The following is an 18,578-nucleotide window of genomic DNA, read 5'->3' as shown; positions in this document are numbered from 1 at the left end:
GTGTGCATTCCATTTCCGTATGTCCGTATTTCCATTCTGCAAAAGAATAGAACATTTCCTATTATTGTCCGCGTTATTGTCCGTGTTGTGCGCATGCGCCAGCCTGATGCGCATGCGCAGGCGCCGGATCTAGCAGGGGGACGGGAGGATTGCGGAGGCGGGGCTGAGGTCAGGAAGGCAGCGCTGGGCACCAGACGGCGAGGGGTGCGGGCGGGCACCCTGGGTTAACGTAAAACCCCTTGGGCACCTTAGGTAGGTGAGTGACAGCTTATAAAAACCATTTTTTTGGGCTAATAGAGCCAGAAGCAGGTTTAATAAGGGCAGTTTAGGATTCATGTTATTAGTACGGACATGGCCATATGTTTAGCTTATAGGGCTCAAATCTCATGACAGAATCCCTTTAAATAGGTCACTCGACCGGTCATTGCTGTTCAACTGCTTGCTGGCTCGTATTCACTTAAGGACACATAGCTTAATAGCAGCGACAAGTCCTGACACAGTTATCTTCGTACCGTATAAATCTTTGTATAACAGAAGTATATGCCTGTCCCTGACTGAAAGAGCAAGGGAAGAATTTATCATAGACTAACGTTTCCCGCTGGTCTATGATATCTTGTCAGCTGCCAGAGGCTGCGCCTAATGTATGTTGAGATGCACTTCATACTAGAAGTCTGACATAAATGAAGATAAATATGCCAGGTCTGCCAGGGATGCACAGCGTGATGTAATGGGAACAAGCCACTCGTGCTCACCTGCAGAGGCTTACAAAAATTCCACCAGTGTCTAAGAAAGTAGGTATGTGGGGCAACACGCAAAGGGACCTCCACGTTGGTTTATCCTGGGTATTTTGTGTATTCAAAATAGCTGATACATTTGCATTACAACTATGATTCCTTATTCCAATAAGAAATTTTCATGAACATGCATAGTTCTATATATAGATTGCAGTCATTGTCCTGGAACAAGTACTCTGCCCTTAAAGGGGTTGTCCGAGTTATATGTACTTATGGTAATGTGACTTATAACTTAATTAAAAATACTTTTGTAATTTACTGTCTTCATTTATTATGCAGTGTTCCTGCAGAGCCAATGCGGGTCATGTGACCCCCAACGTCATTCACCAGGCTCCTGTGCTGACATTTCAAGTACAGGCTTATCCCTGACCTAGGGAGTGGCCTGGGTCTGTACATGAAACGTCAAAGCCTGTGGCCCACCCCCCTCTCTCTGCTCTGGCTGCCGGCAGGCTCCTGTGAAAACAGCAGCGCATTAAGAGACAGGCGATCGGACCCCAAAGCCACCCCCCAAGACCATACACACACAAGTAAATCCGTGCCCATGATTGAATATATGTATATATAGCTGACAAATTTCTCTCGCTCTCATATATATATATATATATGTATAGTTCATCATTATATGTATATAGATCAGTAAATATATATCTCCATATACATATATATATACATAGATATCTCTATATATATATATATATATATATAGATATGAATATATATATATATATATATATATAGATATGAATATATATATATATATATATATATATAGTTCATCGATATAGGTATATAGAGATATAGATCAGTAACTATATATCTCTATCTATAAATATGTATACCTTTATTTAGATGACATTTGTTTTATCACAAAGATAATGTTTGAAAGGGCTACTTCATCTCTGAAGTATAGGTAAATATTTTTTTTCTCAATACTTTATTTTTGATGAAGTTATCTAAGTAAAAAAAAAAAATGTGGCTGTGGTTGTTTTAAGAGCTCATTCACATGACCATATGGTCACCGTTCCGGTGTTGCGGACTGCAAATAACGGTCTGCAATAGACACAGGCACCATCTGTTTGAATCCCTTTTCACGGATACAGACCTGTTGACTTGGTTTGCGATCCACAAAATACGCTAAAAGATAGGACATACCCTATGTTTTGCCATATCTTGTACATCACGGAGAAAATCAAGTTATTGCGTCTCCATCCATGACATGCAGTTCACATGTATGGTGACTGTGTTTTGCGGACCACTACTTGGGTTACGCAATACGGGCGCCACAGCCATACCTTTGTGTGAATGAGCCCTAAGGATGGGTTCACATCACAAGTTTGTCATCTGTTTAACCCCTTCCAGGCCAGAGTCGTACGCAATAGGAGAAGTGGTACTGTGCAGTGTCCATATATACAGAATAAGAGCAGATAATGAGAATTACACCCAGTATACAGGACAGGATAAATGGTACTGTGCAGTGTCAATATATACAGAATAAGAGCACATACTGAGAATTACACCCAGTATACAGGACAATAGAAGTGGTACTATGCAGTGTCCATATATACAGAATAAGCCCTCATGCACACGACCATTGTTTTATTCCGTGTCCGTTGTGCCGTTTTTCGTGATTTTCGGTGGGTCCGTTGAAAACTCGGCTAATGCACCGTTTGCCATCCGCGTCCGTGATCCGTGGTTCCAGTCCGTCAAAAAAATGTAACCTGTCCTATTATTTTCGCAGAAAACAGTTCGCGGACCCATTCAAGTCAATGGGACCGCTAAAAAACGCGGAGGCACACAAGATTGTCATCCGCGTCCATTTTTTTTCTATCATTTGCATGGCAAACCTGTCTTAGACTTTTTTTTACTTTCCTTTATGTCTGGTGGTCCTCCAAAAATAAAGGAAGACACACGGAAACAAAAACGGAAACGGATCACGGAACAACGGAAACCCATTTTGCGGACCGATAAAAACAACTGTCGTGTGCATGAAGCCTAAGAGCAGATACTGAGAATTACACCCTGTATACAGGACAGGAGAAGAGGTACTGTGCAGTGTCCATATATACAGAATAAGAGGAGATACTGAGAATTACACCCAGTATACAGGACAGGAGAAGTGGTACTGTGCAGTGTCCATATATACAGAATAAGAGCAGATACTGAGAATTACACCCAGTATACAGGACAAGAGAAGTGGTACTGTGCAGTGTCCATACAGGGAGTGCAGAATTATTAGGCAAGTTGTATTTTTGAGGATTAATTTTATTATTGAACAACAACCATGTTCTCAATGACCCCAAAAAAACTCAATATCAAAGCTGAATATTTTTGGAAGTAGTTTTTAGTTTGTTTTTAGTTTTAGATATTTTAGGGGGATATCTGTGTGTGCAGGTGACTATTACTGTGCATAATTATTAGGCAACTTAACAAAAAACAAATATATACCCATTTCAATTGTTTATTTTTACCAGTGAAACCAATATAACATCTCAACATTCACAAATATACATTTCTGACATTCAAAAACAAAACAAAAACAAATCAGTGACCAATATAGCCACCTTTCTTTGCAAGGACACTCAAAAGCCTGCCATCCATGGATTCTGTCAGTCTTTTGATCTGTTCACCATCAACATTGCGTGCAGCAGCAACCACAGCCTCCCAGACACTGTTCAGAGAGGTGTACTGTTTTCCCTCCTTGTAAATCTCACATTTGATGATGGACCACAGGTTCTCAATGGGGTTCAGATCAGGTGAACAAGGAGGCCATGTCATTAGATTTTCTTCTTTTATACCCTTTCTTGCCAGCCACGCTGTGGAGTACTTGGACGCGTGTGATGGAGCATTGTCCTGCATGAAAATCATGTTTTTCTTGAAGGATGCAGACTTCTTCCTGTACCACTGCTTGAAGAAGGTGTCTTCCAGAAACTGGCAGTAGGACTGGGAGTTGAGCTTGGCTCCATCCTCAACCCGAAAAGGCCCCACAAGTTCATCTTTGATGATACCAGCCCAAACCAGTACTCCACCTCCACATTGCTGGCATCTGAGTCGGACTGGAGCTCTCTGCCCTTTACCAATCCAGCCACGGGCCCATCCATCTGGCCCATCAAGACTCTCCTTTCATCAGTCCATAAAACCTTAGAAAAATCAGTCTTGAGATATTTCTTGGCCCAGTCTTGACGTTTCAGCTTGTGTGTCTTGTTCAGTGGTGGTCGTCTTTCAGCCTTTCTTACCTTGGCCATGTCTCTGAGTATTGCACACCTTGTGCTTTTGGGCACTCCAGTGTGTTGCAGCTCTGAAATATGGCCAAACTTGTGGCAAGTGGCATCTTGGCAGCTGCACGCTTGACTTTCTCAGTTCATGGGCAGTTATTTTGCCCCTTGGTTTTTCCACACGCTTCCTGCGACCCTGTTGACTATTTTGAATGAAACGCTTGATTGTTCGATGATCACACTTCAGAAGCTTTGCAATTTTAAGAGTGCTGCATCCCTCTGCAAGATATCTCACTATTTTTGACTTTTCTGAGCCTGTCAAGTCCTTCTTTTGACCCATTTTTCCAAAGGAAAGGAAGTTGCCTAATAATTATGCACACCTAATATAGGGTGTTGATGTCATTAGACCACACCCCTTCTCATTACAGAGATGCACATCACCTAATATGCTTAATTGGTAGTAGGCTTTCGAGCCTATACAGCTTGGAGTAAGACAACATGCATAAAGAGGATGATGTGGTCAAAATACTCATTTGCCTAATAATTCTGTACACAGTGTATACACAGAATAAGAGCAGATATAATAAGAGCTAATACTGAGAATCACACCCAGTATACAGGACAGGAGAAGTGGTGGGAGGAGCTACTGTTCCTTTTCTGTTCCTGTTTCCTGTTGTGTGTGAGGTCCAGGAGGCTTACCAGCGCTTTATTTGCCGGGGGGAACAGGGGGTAGCGGTTTCTCCCGGTATGGATCGCGGGCCTCCGGCTGCCGGCGTTCATCACCATGTGCCGGCAACCGCGGCGGAGATGCGCGAGTGGAGAGGAGAGCCTCCAGGACTGGAGACCTGGGCTTAGATACCTCGGCGCTACTGGAGGTGGACGATGATGCGCCTATGAAGACACCGCAGCAAGTGGCCGCAAGGTCGCAAGCAATGGAGCTACTAGGAGCAGCCTCGATCCCTGCAGTGAGCCCAATGGAGTACCGAGTGGGGTCCGGAGGGGTCCCAGGAGAGCAACCAGCCTGGGATCCTCTCTGAACAATTTTCATCGGCACTCGAGAAAGCAGGATGCTATAGAAAGGCCCGCTGCTGCATAAGCAGCGGGTGAGAAAATGAAAAGTGCAGTGGCTGGACAAGCTTCCGGACGGACCATGGGACGGGATACAGGGAAGGCCATGGAGAAGGTGACGAGGCCAGAGGCTGAGGTAGGTGAATCAGCATGTGGTATGTCTGTGTCGGTACCTCAGCGATAAAGTTACTATAAAGAAGCCTGGTGTCGGGGGTACTTCCTGCCAAGCGGCTAAGAGACTGCTTAATTGGGGTATTTTGAGCCCTAAAGGGTCTTCAGAAAACTTTTCCTCCCGAATACCATTATTGTCAACATGCATGAGAAGGTCAACAAGGAATTAAAAAGACTTAATATGGAGTATAAAAATTTAAAAATGCAAGAGAAAATGGCACCTAAAACAAAGAAGGCAATCCTCTCCTCCAGACTGGTGAAGTTGGAGGAGGTAATCATGGTTTTGGAGGAGAAGAGGGCAGCCATTGAGGAAAATGGCGGCCCATTCTTGGAAAAATTCAGGAATGACTGCAGATTTGAGTGTATGTCTGGACTATCCGGTACGCCTGGCCCCAGACTGTCAGGGCAGCAGGCTGGGAGCCAGGGGAAGGTGGTACTTGGAACACAAGATTCAGAGGTAGACTCTCTGCCTTGTGGGCAGGGGGACCCCTCAGACCTGATTGCGGCTGTATCCGTGGATGAAAGTGGGTCTGGGGGAAGGCTAATGGTGGAAGTCAGGCAGTTGGAGTCCCTGGTGGGCAGACTGTATTTTAAGGATGAGGAGGTCCCTGAGGATGAGTTGGTGAAAATCAGAAAGGAGAAAAATAAAACTGTGGAAGAAGTGTTTAGATTTGTGCCTTTTGAATCTGCTGCAGTGCCCAGCCCGGTTCCTGTAGTGGAATCGGGTTAAACAGTGCGGGAGATTGATTCTAAGATGTGACGGGAGGTGCCCCCCTTTCCTGTAGTGGTAGGGTGATCACAAGAAGCGCAGGGGGTAAAACCCCAAACAGTGTGGCGGACAAGGAGGTGAGGAGGACCGACAAGGATGCGATGATTGCGGACAAGGTTCAAGGTGGTGGTGCTGAGAAAGAGGAAAAGAAAACATTAGAAACTGATAGAAGTGTCAAAATTGTGAAAAGACCATTAAAATCTGTGGAAGGTGTAAAGACTTTGGAACCTGGGGAGAAGACTGTGGTCGAGGATCCCAGGACTGTTCGGGTCATGGAGGCAGTGGGGGGTGCGGGAGATGGGTCCCCGGTGAGTTTTGCGAGGGGCTCCTCATGGCTCGCCCCCAGTAATACTGCGATCTCTTTAGGGAACCCGACCAGTCCAGGGGGAGTGAAAGGTAATACAGTTAAAAAAATAAAGGTTGATGAAAATACTAATATGGATGCAAATGTGGTTGTGAATGGGATTGTGGGTAATGATGTGCAGGTGGCTGTGGGGGTCAATGAGAACGTAAACGAGGTTATAAATGAGGATACAAATAAACAGGTGAATGGGATTGTGGATGAGGAAGAAATTAAGATGGTGGGTGAGGAAGCTTTGATTGAGGAGTATATTGCGGATACGGAAGTGGATGAAGAGGAGGAATTATGCGGAAGGAAGCAATGAGGATGGAGACAGAAGGATGTGACAGAGAGGATGGCAAAAACAAAGACGTATGTGGGTGTTGTTTCTGGGTGACTCTTTGCCCAAGGTTTCGGGCGGGGGTGACTTGCAACGGCACCTCCTGTAGGCCCTAAAAAAAGGACCGGGGACTTCCATACAGGTAGAGGGAGGGTCGGTTGACCTGGCTTTTTGGACAGAAAGGAATGGTTATAGGGCCTTCCGAGAACAAAGGAGGGGTGAGATCGTATGGACTCACCCCACACCAGGGATTGACCGTAGGAATGTGGCCCGTCTCTATTGGAGGTGTAAGGAAGCAGCAGCTCCTTCTAGGAAGACTGTTGTGGAACTTCTCCTGGGGGCCAGGTTTGTTGTGAATGATATCTTTACGCTCCCTACGGCACCGCTATGTTCGACGTCAGCTTTGTTATGCCGGAGGGTTTGGAGCTCTTCTGGTCTAAGTATGAGCTGATGAAGAACACCCCGGAGTGGCGGGGTTTTGCTGTTGAGGCCATCACCCGCCAATCGACTGTGAAGACAGTGACCGTTTTGACCTGTAATGAATTACTGTCTAGTGTAGACATCATGACTTGGTTTAGTCGATATGGTAGGGTTAGGCAGTTCCCCGCCAATGTGCTCGATGAGCATGGCATCTGGTCGGGTGCCTGGACTTTCAGCGTTGAGCTGTTTGATCGGGGCAATTCTGTTGCTCATATTCCCTCCTCTGCCTTTATAGGAAGGGATAGGATTATGGTGTTCTATAGAGGCCAACCAAAGGTCTGTCACAAGTGCGGCAGTCCCACCCACTTCAGCGCACAATGTGATGTTCGCATGTGTGTGAAGTGTGGGGACACTGGTCATCTTGCCGCATCTTGTAGGCGGATCCGGTGCAACCTCTGTGGGGACCTAGGTCACCTGTTTAGTCGCTGTCCGCTTGCCTTTGCCAACAGGGTTCAGGGCCGGGCTCAAGAACAGGCAGGCACTAGCCATGAGGCTCGGTCTGTGGTTGGGGAGGAGCCTGCTGCCGGGACTGAATCAGTTGGTGAGGGACGAGCGCTGGAACTACTAGCGCTAGAGGAAGCAGACATGATCCGAAGAAGCAAAGGCCATCCAGGATCAGGCGGCAAGAACAACGCCGCAAGGATAGGGAACAGGTGGCAGCTGACCCTTCAGCTGGTCTTTCGGCTGGTCTGGCTGAGGATCCCGGTTGTAGTGACCCGGGGTACAGCGATGATGGGGAACCAGAAGCCCAACCTATGGAGGCTAACCCTGTACGGCGAAAGCCTTGACGAGGGCGGTAGAGCGTGGTTGGAGGGTAGGAGAAACAAGCGGAGTAAGAAGAAGAAGAAAGGAAGAGTCATAAGCCCTCTCTCGAGTGGGACCCATCTGTCCCACTCATCCTTGACCAGAAGCCTAGGGAAGGATCAACTTGGTCCCCTCTGGTGGAAGTCTCTAATGGGTACCAGGCCCTTGACGAGGATCCACCAACTGCTTCAGCTTGGGGGGAGGAGGGTGTGGTGTCAGAGGGCGCGGGGGCTTCCTCGCAGGCTGCTGGGCCCTGTCCTTCTGGGGGTAAATTACCTTGTGGGGGGGGCCAAGCCTGGAACCTTGGGCAAAAAGGATGGCATGGATGTCTCTGTATGTTTGAAAAGACAGAAGGAGTGTGATGGTTCAGATGAAAATGCTGCTGGTAGTCGGGTGGGGAAAAAGAAGGCTATCTAACTCATCAATGATGGCGATCATCAATGATGGCAGAACTCACCTCGTTGACACTGGCAATCATTAACGTTGCCAGTATTAAGTCAGACGCAGCTCGTTTCCTGGCCTTTGATTTTTTTAGCCGTATTGAAGCCGATATTTTGTTTTTGCAAGAGACCTGGTTAACAAGTACGACTCTGCTGGCAAAAGCCAAGCGAGAATGGCAGCTAGGTCCGTCTTTCTGGTCTCTTGTGACAGAGCCACGTAGTGGGGTGGCAGTACTTTTTAAGACCGCCGAAAGAGTGGAATGCAGGAGGATAATAGAGTTAGAAATGGGAAGGTGCCTGATTTTAGATGTCCTCATGGAGAGACAAGAATTGAGATTAATAAACATCTACAGCCCACAAGTGTCTCCTCATGAGGATTAAGCCTTTTCTTTTTACCAGCCAGCAAGTGATCTTTGGAGGGGACTTCAACAATGTGATGAGGGCCTGTGATAGGGGAGGCTCCAAAGGTGGGATGGATGCTGATAGCGTTGTGTTGTCTAGGATAGTTGAGGATACTCGTCTGGTGGACACCCATTTACGGTATAAGCCAGACCACGTGGATTTCACCTTTCATCAGAGAAATCGTAGGTCTAGAAAATATTTTATTTAAAGGTGAGCTGGGACAGATACATATAGATATTTAACTTTTATATTGCACTGCCTGCATTGTAGTATCAGGTCAAGCCATATTGTCATGGACGTACCGAGATATACGGATGTTCCTGCGACAGGTGGTAGAAGATCTGTGAGACTGGCAGCACGTGCTTTGATCTGACATGCTTTCCTTTTGGATTAAATGAGGTCTGTGTTGTTTCTGGTGCTTGCCACACCTTCCTTCCCCAGGTGTGGCTATTTTGGTAATTTAACCTTCTCTATTTATTGTTGTTTATTTCACTATGCTATGCAGTTTATAGCTTCTGTTGGACTTGTGGTTAGCTTGTGTTTGGTTTTTGGCTGAATTCCTGGTGCTACCAAAGCTTCATTGAATATAAGTGTTTCCTTTCCCTTTTGTATTTTGTTTATATTTTTGTGTGAGTTCCCTTTCCCAGTTGTTTGTCATTAGGACTGAGGGAGACTCCTGTTCATCCTTCCCTTTGGAGGAACAGGTAGACTCAGTCCTGACATTAGTTCCAGGGTCCTATAGGGTGAGATAGGATTCTAGGTATCCGGTGTATCCCCTTTCCCTCCTATGCTCGGTGTGGTGTTTTCCTCCCACACACGAGCGTGACATTATAAACCGCCAAAACCGTCATTTTTGCTTGTTTCAGTACAGCCATGATATTGCTGCACTGGCCACGACAGCTGCATGCGCTGTCTTTGGACGTAGCTGAACTCCGCATGACCGTCTCGCAGATCCAGAGACCACAGGCTGCTGGTCCAAGTGGTGGTGGTTACCAGGCCTGTCTCGAGCCTAAAGTTGCCCTCCCAGACAGATTCTCTGGGGGAAGTGATAAATGTAATTTTGTTTAGGAAGGTGTGCAAATTGTATTTTAGGCTATGTCCACATTGATCTGGGGATGAAAATCAGAGCGTTGGTGTGGTTATTTTATTGCTTAAGGGGGATGCTAAGTCATGGGCTTTTTCTATGCCGACCGGATCGCAGTCTCTCCGGTTGGTGGATTAATTTTTCAAAGCTCTAGGTCTCATCTATGATGACCCGGATCGGACCTCCCTGGCCGAGATCAAGCTACGTGGCCTTCGTCAGGGAGAGCGTTCTGCTGAGATCTATTGCTCTGAGTTTAGGAGGTGGGGTACGAATACTGAGTGGAACGATCCGGCATTCCGTGGTCAGTTTTGTCAGGGATTATCAGAGAGGCTAAAGGACGCTTTGGCCCTTCATGAGAATCCTGAGTCTCTGGAAGCCGCTATGTTTCTTGCAGTACGCATTGATAGATGCCTGAGAGAGAGATCTAGGGGCCCCCACTCTCAGGACGTACTATCACATAACGTATCGTTTTCCTCTGACACTTTGGGTGAAGATACTCCTGGGTTTATGTCTGCGGACGATCCCATGCAGTTAGAGGGAGCTACTCCCGGAACCAGTTTTAAGCATTCTGGTCATAAGAAGGGAGTGTGTTTTTTCTGCGGACAGAAAGGGCATTTTATCTATGTACGTCCATGCATTTAGCCTCAAAAAAAAAAAAAAAAAGGGGGGGACATTTAATTCCCATCTGACTCTTGCAGGTGTGGGAGGAGAGTCAGAAAACGTGCACTTGTCTTGGCCTGGTAGTACCCGATTTCTCCTGACTGCTAAGATGGCGCTAGAGTCCAAGATTGTGTGGATTGAGGTGTTTATCGACAGTGGGGCAGGGGTGAATCTGATTGATGCTCAGTTCGTCCGTATGCACGGGTTGTCTCCAAGTGCTTTAAATAAAAACATTTCCATTTTTGCTATTGATTCTGCACCTCTAACTCAGAAGTTTTTATCTCAGATGGTGCATGACATCTGATTAAGAGTGGGTGACTTTATTCAGGAATTCATCTTGTGTTTTGTGTTGGAGGGCCTCCCTGCTCCGTTGGTTCTGGGTTTACCGCGGTTAAGCAGGCACAATCCAACCATCGATTGGCAAGCTAGACAGATTCTGGATTGGGGTGATTATTGCGTTGACAATTGTCTGAATATATCTTTTTCTGCTTTAACCACTAAAACATTACCATCTTTTATATCTGATTTTGCTGATGTATTTTCTAAAAGTGGATGCTAGGATTTACTTCCGCATTCAGGAATATGATTGTCCTATCAACATTATTCCAGAGCTAAATTGCCCAAATCTGGGTTGTAAAACCTTTCTGGACCGGAAAGAACGGCCATGAGAGAGTATATTACTGAGAGTTTGGCTGAAGTACACATAAGACCTTCCAAATCTCCAGTGGCAGCAGGGTTTTTCTTTGTTAAAAAAAAAGGACAGAACTCTTAGGCTATGTCTGGATTTCCATGAGCTCAATCGTATTACTGTCCGTGATCCTTACCCCCTTCCTTTGATTCATGATTTGTTTAACCAGATTGTTGATGCCAAGATGCTCTCAAAGTTGGACTTAAGGGGGGCATATAATCTGGTCAGGATCAAGAAAGGGAGTGAATGAAAGATGGCTTTTAATACCCCAAAGGGTCACTTTGTGAACCTGGTCATGCCTTTTGGGTTGACCAATGCTCCTGCGGTTTTCCAGCATTTTGTGAATGACATTTTCATCACCTGGTGGGGAGGTTTGTTGTCTTGTATTTGGATGACATACTAATTTATTCTCCAGACATGGAAACTCATCAGGATCACGTTAGACAGGTGTTACAGATCCTAAGAGATAATAAATTGTACGCATAATTAGAGAAGTGTTTTTGCTGTACATGAGGTGAAATTCTTTGGCTACCTGCTGTCATCTTCAGGTTTTTTAATGGATCCAGAGAAAGTTCATGCTGTATTGGACTGGGATCGATCCAAAAATCTAAAGGCTCTTATGCGGATTTTGGGGTTCACCAACTATTACCGAAAATGTATTCAGAACTATTCGACAGTGGTGAAACCCTTAACTGACATGACTAAGAAAGGGACGGATGTATCAGTGTGGTCTGATTCGGCGTTGCAAACCTTTTCTGCAGTTAAGGAGTGCTTCTCTTCTGCCCCTATACTGGTGCAGCCGGATGTATTACAACCTTTCATTGTGGAAGTTGACGTGTCCGAGGTGAGGGTAGGAGCAGTTTTATCGCAGGGCCCGTCACCTGGTAAATGGTGCCCATTTTCTTTTTCTTCTAAAGAAACTCTCTGCCGTAGAGAGAAATTATGATGTGGGTTACAGAGAGTTGCTGGCCATTAAGTCTGAGGAGTGGCATCATTGGTTGGAAGGGGGGATTCATCCAATCACGGTGTTCACAGATTACAAAAATCTGGCTTACCTGGAGTTGGCTAAACAACTGAACCTGAGGCAGGCCAGATGGTCTTTGTTTTTCACCAGATTGAATTTCATTGTCACTTATCGTCCTGGGGTTAAGAATGTCAAGGCAGATGCTTTGTCACTTAGTTTTCCTGGAGGTAGTGATTTTTGAAAATCCAAGTCCGATACTGTCGGAAGGGGTGGTGATATCTGCTCTATACCCTGACATAGAGGTGAAGGTGTTAGAGGCTCAGGGAGATGCACCGGAGTCTTTCCCCTTTGGGAAATTGTTTGTTCCATCAGAATTGCGTCATATGGTGTTTGAGGAACATCCCTGAACGGTTGTTGTGGGACACCCTGGGAGTAGATCCACTGACGACGTCATTTCTTGTAGATTCTGGTGGCCGGGGTTGCGTAAGTGTATTGAGGACTATGTGTCGGCCTGTAGTATCTGTTAACATGCTAAGGTGACACATACTCAATCTTCTGGATCTCTACTTCCATTGCCCATCCCGTCCAGACCACGGACTCACTTGTCTATGGATTTTATTACTGATCTGCCTAATTCATCTGGAAATACAGTTATTCTGGTGGTAGTTGATCGTTTTAGTAAAATAGTGCTCTTTATAGCATTGCGTGGCCTACCAAATGCTAAAACACTTGCGCAAGTGTTTGTTGACAACATTGTGAAACTTCATGACATTCCCTCTGACTTGGTCTCAGATCGTAGGACTCAGTTTGTGTCCAGATTCTTGAAGGCGTTCTGTACTCGGCTTGGGGTACAACTGTCTTTTTCTTATACTTTTCATCCTCAGATGGATGGACAGACGGAGCGCACTAATCAGAGTCTGGAGACTTACTTAAGATGTTTTTCTCTGAGAACCAGGAGGAATGGTCCTTGTTTTTGTCTTTGGCAGAGTTTGCTATAAACAATCGCAGACAGGGGTCTACTGTTAAGTCGCCATTTTGTGGAGCATATGGGTTTCACCTGCAATTTGGCATATTCTTTGGTTCGGATACTTCCGGTATCCCCGAAGAGGAACGTTTTTCGTCATCATTGTCTTCTATATGGCGGAAAATTCCAAATAACTTGATGAATATGGGCTACAAGTATAAATGTGTGGCTGACAGGAAATGTATGAATGGGCCGGACCTAAGTGTGGGTGATTTTGTGTGGCTGTCCACAAGAAATATTAAGTTAAAGGTCCCTTCTTGGAAGTTGGGTCCAAGGTTTTTGGGTCCATATAAGATCACAGCATTATTAATCCTGTAGCTTTTCGTCTTGAACTTCCTCAGGCTTTGAAAATTCATAATGTGTTTCACAGATCTTTGAGATATGTTGAACCTTTGGAGTCGTCCCCCTTGCCACCCGCTCCTGTCATGGTGGATGGCAGTTTGGAATTCCAGATAGCCAAGATTATTGACTCTCGAATTCTCTGTAGATCTCTTCAGTATCTTGATCACTGCTGGAAGGGTTATGGACAAGAGGAAAGTATGTGGGTACCGGCATCTGTCATGAATGCCAGTCGTTTGGTAAAAGCCTTTCACAGGTCTCATCCAGATAAGGTTGGTCCTGGGAGCCCGGAGGTCACTTGTAGAAGGGCGGGTACTGTCACGGATGTACCGAGACATATGGACGTTCCCGCGAAAGGTGGTAGGAGATCTGTGAGACTGGCAACATGTGGTTTGATCTGACATGTTTTCCTTTTGGATCAAATGACGTCTGTATTGTTTCTGGTGCTTACCACATCTTCTTTCCCCAGGTGTGGCTATTTTGGTCATTTAACCGTCTCTATTTATTGTTGTTTTTCCAACTATGCTATGCGGTTTATAGCTTCTGTTGGACTTGTGGATAGCTTGTGTTTGGTTCTCGGCTGAGTTTCTGTGTCACCGCCACTTCTGTGAGAAGGTCTGACAGACGTCCTTTTCTACCTCTTGCATGATGTTCTTTGTTTTGGTTTCACTTTCTCATCTCATTTCCTTCTCCCAGATGTCACCTATTTAGACTAATCCTCTTTCCTTTATATTTCCTCCCATACTGCCTCACTTTGCGGTTTATACTACTTCCTGGATTGAAGTGTTCACTGCTGGAGACTTATGTTGCTGCTTGTTCAGATAAGTCCTTTCATGTATTGTGTTTCCTTGCTGGCTTGATTCTAGGTGACCCTGACTCCCTCCGTATTAAGTGCAGGGAGCCGGTGGTTTTCAGGTGTCACACAGTCTAGGTACGAGGGAATGCAATCGTCTACCTCTGAGACCCTTGTATGTACTTAGCAGTCAGGGTGAGCACTTAGGGTTTTATAGGGGTCACCTTTATGCTCCTTAGTTTGGGATCAAGCCAGTTGGATGTTTATCCATAACTTCCAGCTATCTGCAACATCATCCGTATAAACCGCCATTACTGTCTTAAGCATGGATCTGGTTTCAGCCTTGATTGACCGCATGCAAGGTCTTTCACTGGAGGTAGCAGATCTCTGTAAAACTGTGTCTCAGTTTCAGGTGACCGTTTCTGCTTGCGTTCATAGAGTTTGTTCCGAGCCTAAGATCTCGCTTCCGGATACGTTCTCCGGGGGCAGTGAGAATTTTCTTTGCTTTAGAGAGGCTTGCAAACTCCATTTTCGCCTACTTCCCCATTCCTCTGGTGATGAGGAGCAGAGGGTGGGGATCATCATCATCTCACTGCTCAGGGATAACGCTCAGTCTTGGGCCTTTTCGCTGCCGGTGGGGGCACGGCCCCTCCGATCGGTGGATGAATTTTTTGTAGCCCTGGGGCAGATATATGATGACCCGGATCGTATTGCTCTGGCTGAATCTAAACTGCGTCTTTTATGCCAGGGTAAACAGTCCGCAGAGATATATTGTTCTGAATTTCGGAGATGGGCAGCTGATACTGGTTGGAACGATGCTGCACTCCGAAGTCAATTTTGCCATGGTCTTTCGGAGGGATTGAAAGATGCATTTGCTTTTCATGAGAGACCTGCCTCGTTGGAGTCTGCCATGTCTCTAGCTGTTCGTATTGACAGGCGTCTTAGAGAGAGAGGAGAGACCACTCCTTCCTGTCATATTCAGTCCAAGGACAGTGGGGCGGTCTCATTCAGTGCGCAGGGGCCTCAGTCTCTCTCAATCCCCTCTGAGCAGCAGGCCATGCAGCTGGGTTTTCTTGCCTCTGATAGTAGAGAATTCAGCTCTCAGATGAGGGTTTCTGTTGTGGGGGTATAAATCATTTGGCTAATGTTTGCCCCTCTAGGAGATTCAGGGAGTTTTCTGAGGGTAATAAAGAAACAAAAAGAAAAAAACCCTCTAAAAACTTTCCATTTGCTACTATTGGCAAGGTTTATGCGGAAATTGAAGGTTTGCCGTTTGTTTGTAGTTCCTGTTTTCTCCTACCTGCCAGGGTGGCGCTAGATAGTAAGAACATTGTTTGTGAGATTTTTGTAGATAGTGAAGCAGCTGTCAATCTCATTGATAATCAATTTGCTATAACACATGGTTTCCAGGTATGCACTTTGGAAAAGGATATACCTGTTTTTGCTATCGATTCCGCTCCACTTTCTCAAAAATCGTTAAAGGGCATAGTTCACAATATCCGTTTGACTGTGGGTGATGCTCATGTTGAGGATATGTCATGTTTCGTCCTAAGCGGATTACCTACTCCTCTAGTGTTGGGGCTACCCTTGCTCACTAAACATAACCCCACCATTGATTGGCAAGCAAGGCAAATAAATGGCTGGAGTGACTTTTGCAGAGAGAATTGCCTCACGGCGTCTCTTTCAGAGGTTTCTACCAAGACTGTACCATCTTTTCTCTCTGAATTTTCGGATGTGTTTTCTGAGAGTGGTGTCCAGGAGCTGCCCCCTCACCGGGAGTACGATTGCCCTATTAATCTCATCCCAGGCGCCAAGCTGCCAAAATCACGTTTATACAATCTCTCCCAACCTGAAAGAGTCACTATGCGTACATATATCTCTGAGAGCCTGAGAAAGGGACACATCCGACCCTCGAAGTCACCTGTTGCAGCTGTTTTTTTTTTTTGTTAAGAAAAAAGATGGTTCTATAAGACCTTGTTTGGATTACAGGGAGCTGAACTGTATCACAATTCGTGACCCATATCCGCTTCCTCTGATCCCGGACCTGTTTAACCAGATTGTTGGGGCTAAAGTTTTTTCTAAGTTGGATTTAAGAGGTGCATACAACCCGGTCACAGAAGGGGACGAATGTAAGACTGCCTTCAATACCCCTGAGTGTCATTTCGAGAATTTGGTTATGCCCTTTGGTTTGATGAATGCTCCGGCCGTCTTCCAACATTTTGTGAACAGCATTTTTTATCATTTAATGGGGAAATTTGTACTGGTGTATCTAGGTGATATTTTAATTTTTTCTCCTGATTTCAAAACTCATAGGGACCACCTACGTCAGGTCTTGCTTATTCTGCGGGAGAATAAATTGTACGCTAAACTGGAGAAATGTGTGTTTGCGGTTCCGGAGATTCAATTTCTCGGTTTTCTTCTCTCTGCTTCTGGTTTTCGCATGGACCCTGAGAAGGTCTGCGCTGTGCTTGATTGGGAGCTTCCTGAGAATCAGAAGGCGCTGATGTGGTTTTTGGGTTTTGCCAATTATTACAGAAAGTTCATTTTGAATTATTCCTCTGTTGTTAAGCCACTCACTGATATGACTAAAAAGGGGGTAGATTTTTCCTCCTGGTCGGTAGATGCGCTTAAGGCCTTTTCTAGTATCAAAGAGAGTTTTGCTTCCGCTCCCATTTTGGTACAACCTGATGTCTCTCTACCTTTTATTGTTGAGGTGGACGCTTCTGAGGTGGGTGTGGGTGCGGTCTTATGTCAGGGTCTCTCTCCTGCCAAATGGCGACTGTGTGCCTTTTTCTCAAGGAAACTCTCCTCCGCAGAGAGAAATTACGATGTGGGAGATAGGGAGTTGTTGGCCATCAAATTAGCGTTTGAGGAATGGCGCCATTGGCTAGAGGGAGCCAGACACCCTATTACCGTGTTTACCGACCATAAGAATCTGGCCTACTTGGAATCAGCCAAGCGTCTGAACCCGAGATAGGCCAGATGGTCTTTATTCTTTTCTAGGTTTAATTTTGTTGTCACGTTCTGCCCTGGGGTTAAAAATGTGAAGGCGGATGCCCTGTCACGTTGTTTTCCGGGAGGGGGAACTTTGAAGACCCGGGTCCCATTTTGGCTGAAGGGGTGGTCATCTCTGCTCTTTATCCTGATTTGGAGGCAGAGGTTCAGGCAGCCCAGGCAGAGGCTCCTGGTCTTTGTCCTCCTGGGAGGTTGTTTGTGCCTCTCGCTTTACGACACAATGGGCCAGATTTATCATTACTCTGACAGCTCACTCCACTTTCACATATGGCTAAAGTCAGTTTTAGCCAAGTCAGATTTATGATCAGCCCTTTAAGACTGTAATAAATGTGGTTTGACGGTAGCAGTTTATCCGTCAGTAAGCAGCTTTAAAAAAGTCGCACATCTTTACAAAAAAGTCGCACGTTTTTACGAAAAAGTTGCATGTTCTATTAAAAAGTCTCCTCAATGGAGTGAAATTGCGACTTTTTTTCAACTTTTTAAATAGTCCCAATAGTAAATCTGTCTAGAGATTCATTTACATAAGAAAACACGCCCACTTTCAGAAAACTGGCGAGCATAGTGCAGAGCAGAAAAAAGTCGCAAATTTGTGCGCAGTTTTAGCGTTTGGGACTTTTTTGGGGACTTTTTCACTCCATTATTCTGACCTGAGCTAATGATAAATCTGGCCCAATGTTTTTAACCACTTGCCATCTGGGCCATTTGCCCCCTTCCTGACCAGGCCTAATTTTGCAAATCTGACATATCTCACTTTATGTGGTAATAACTTTGGAACGCCTTTATTTATCCAAGTCATTCAGAGATTGTTTTCTCGTGACACATTGTACTTCATGATAGTCATAAATTTGAGTCAAAATATTTCACCTTTATTTATGAAAAAATCCCAAATTTACCCAAAAATTTGAAAAATTCGCAATTTTCTAAATTTCAATTTCTCTGCTTTTAAAACAGAAAGTGATACCTCATAAAATATTTATTACGTAACATTCCCCATATGTCTACTTTATGTTGGCATCATTTTGGAAATGTCATTTTATTTTTTTAGGACGTTAGAAGGCTTAGAAGTAGAGTTGAGCGAACACCTGGATGTTCGGGTTCGAGAAGTTCGGCAGAACTTCCCGGAAATGTTCGGGTTCGGGATCCGAACCCGATCCGAACTTCGTCCCGAACCCGAACCCCATTGATGTCAAT

General features: G+C 45.3%; 1 protein-coding gene across 2 annotated transcripts in view; it reads left to right on the top strand.

Moving 5' to 3' along the window:
• The first annotated feature begins 1,202 nt into the window (after positions 1-1,202).
• Positions 1,203-18,578, top strand: part of VNN1 (vanin 1) — a 125,101-nt gene continuing 107,725 nt past the window's right edge. Inside the window, exon 1 of one of the 2 annotated variants that reach the window (XM_040429154.1) lies at positions 1,203-1,321. The gene's annotated coding sequence lies outside the window, so the exon portion shown is untranslated. The remainder of the gene's footprint in view (positions 1,322-18,578) is intronic. The other variant, XM_040429155.1, reaches the window with a different exon arrangement.

This window comes from Bufo bufo, chromosome 4 (assembly GCF_905171765.1).
Source record: "Bufo bufo chromosome 4, aBufBuf1.1, whole genome shotgun sequence".
NCBI classification, from domain to species: domain Eukaryota; kingdom Metazoa; phylum Chordata; class Amphibia; order Anura; family Bufonidae; genus Bufo; species Bufo bufo.
This window is presented reverse-complemented; position numbering and strand designations above follow the sequence as displayed.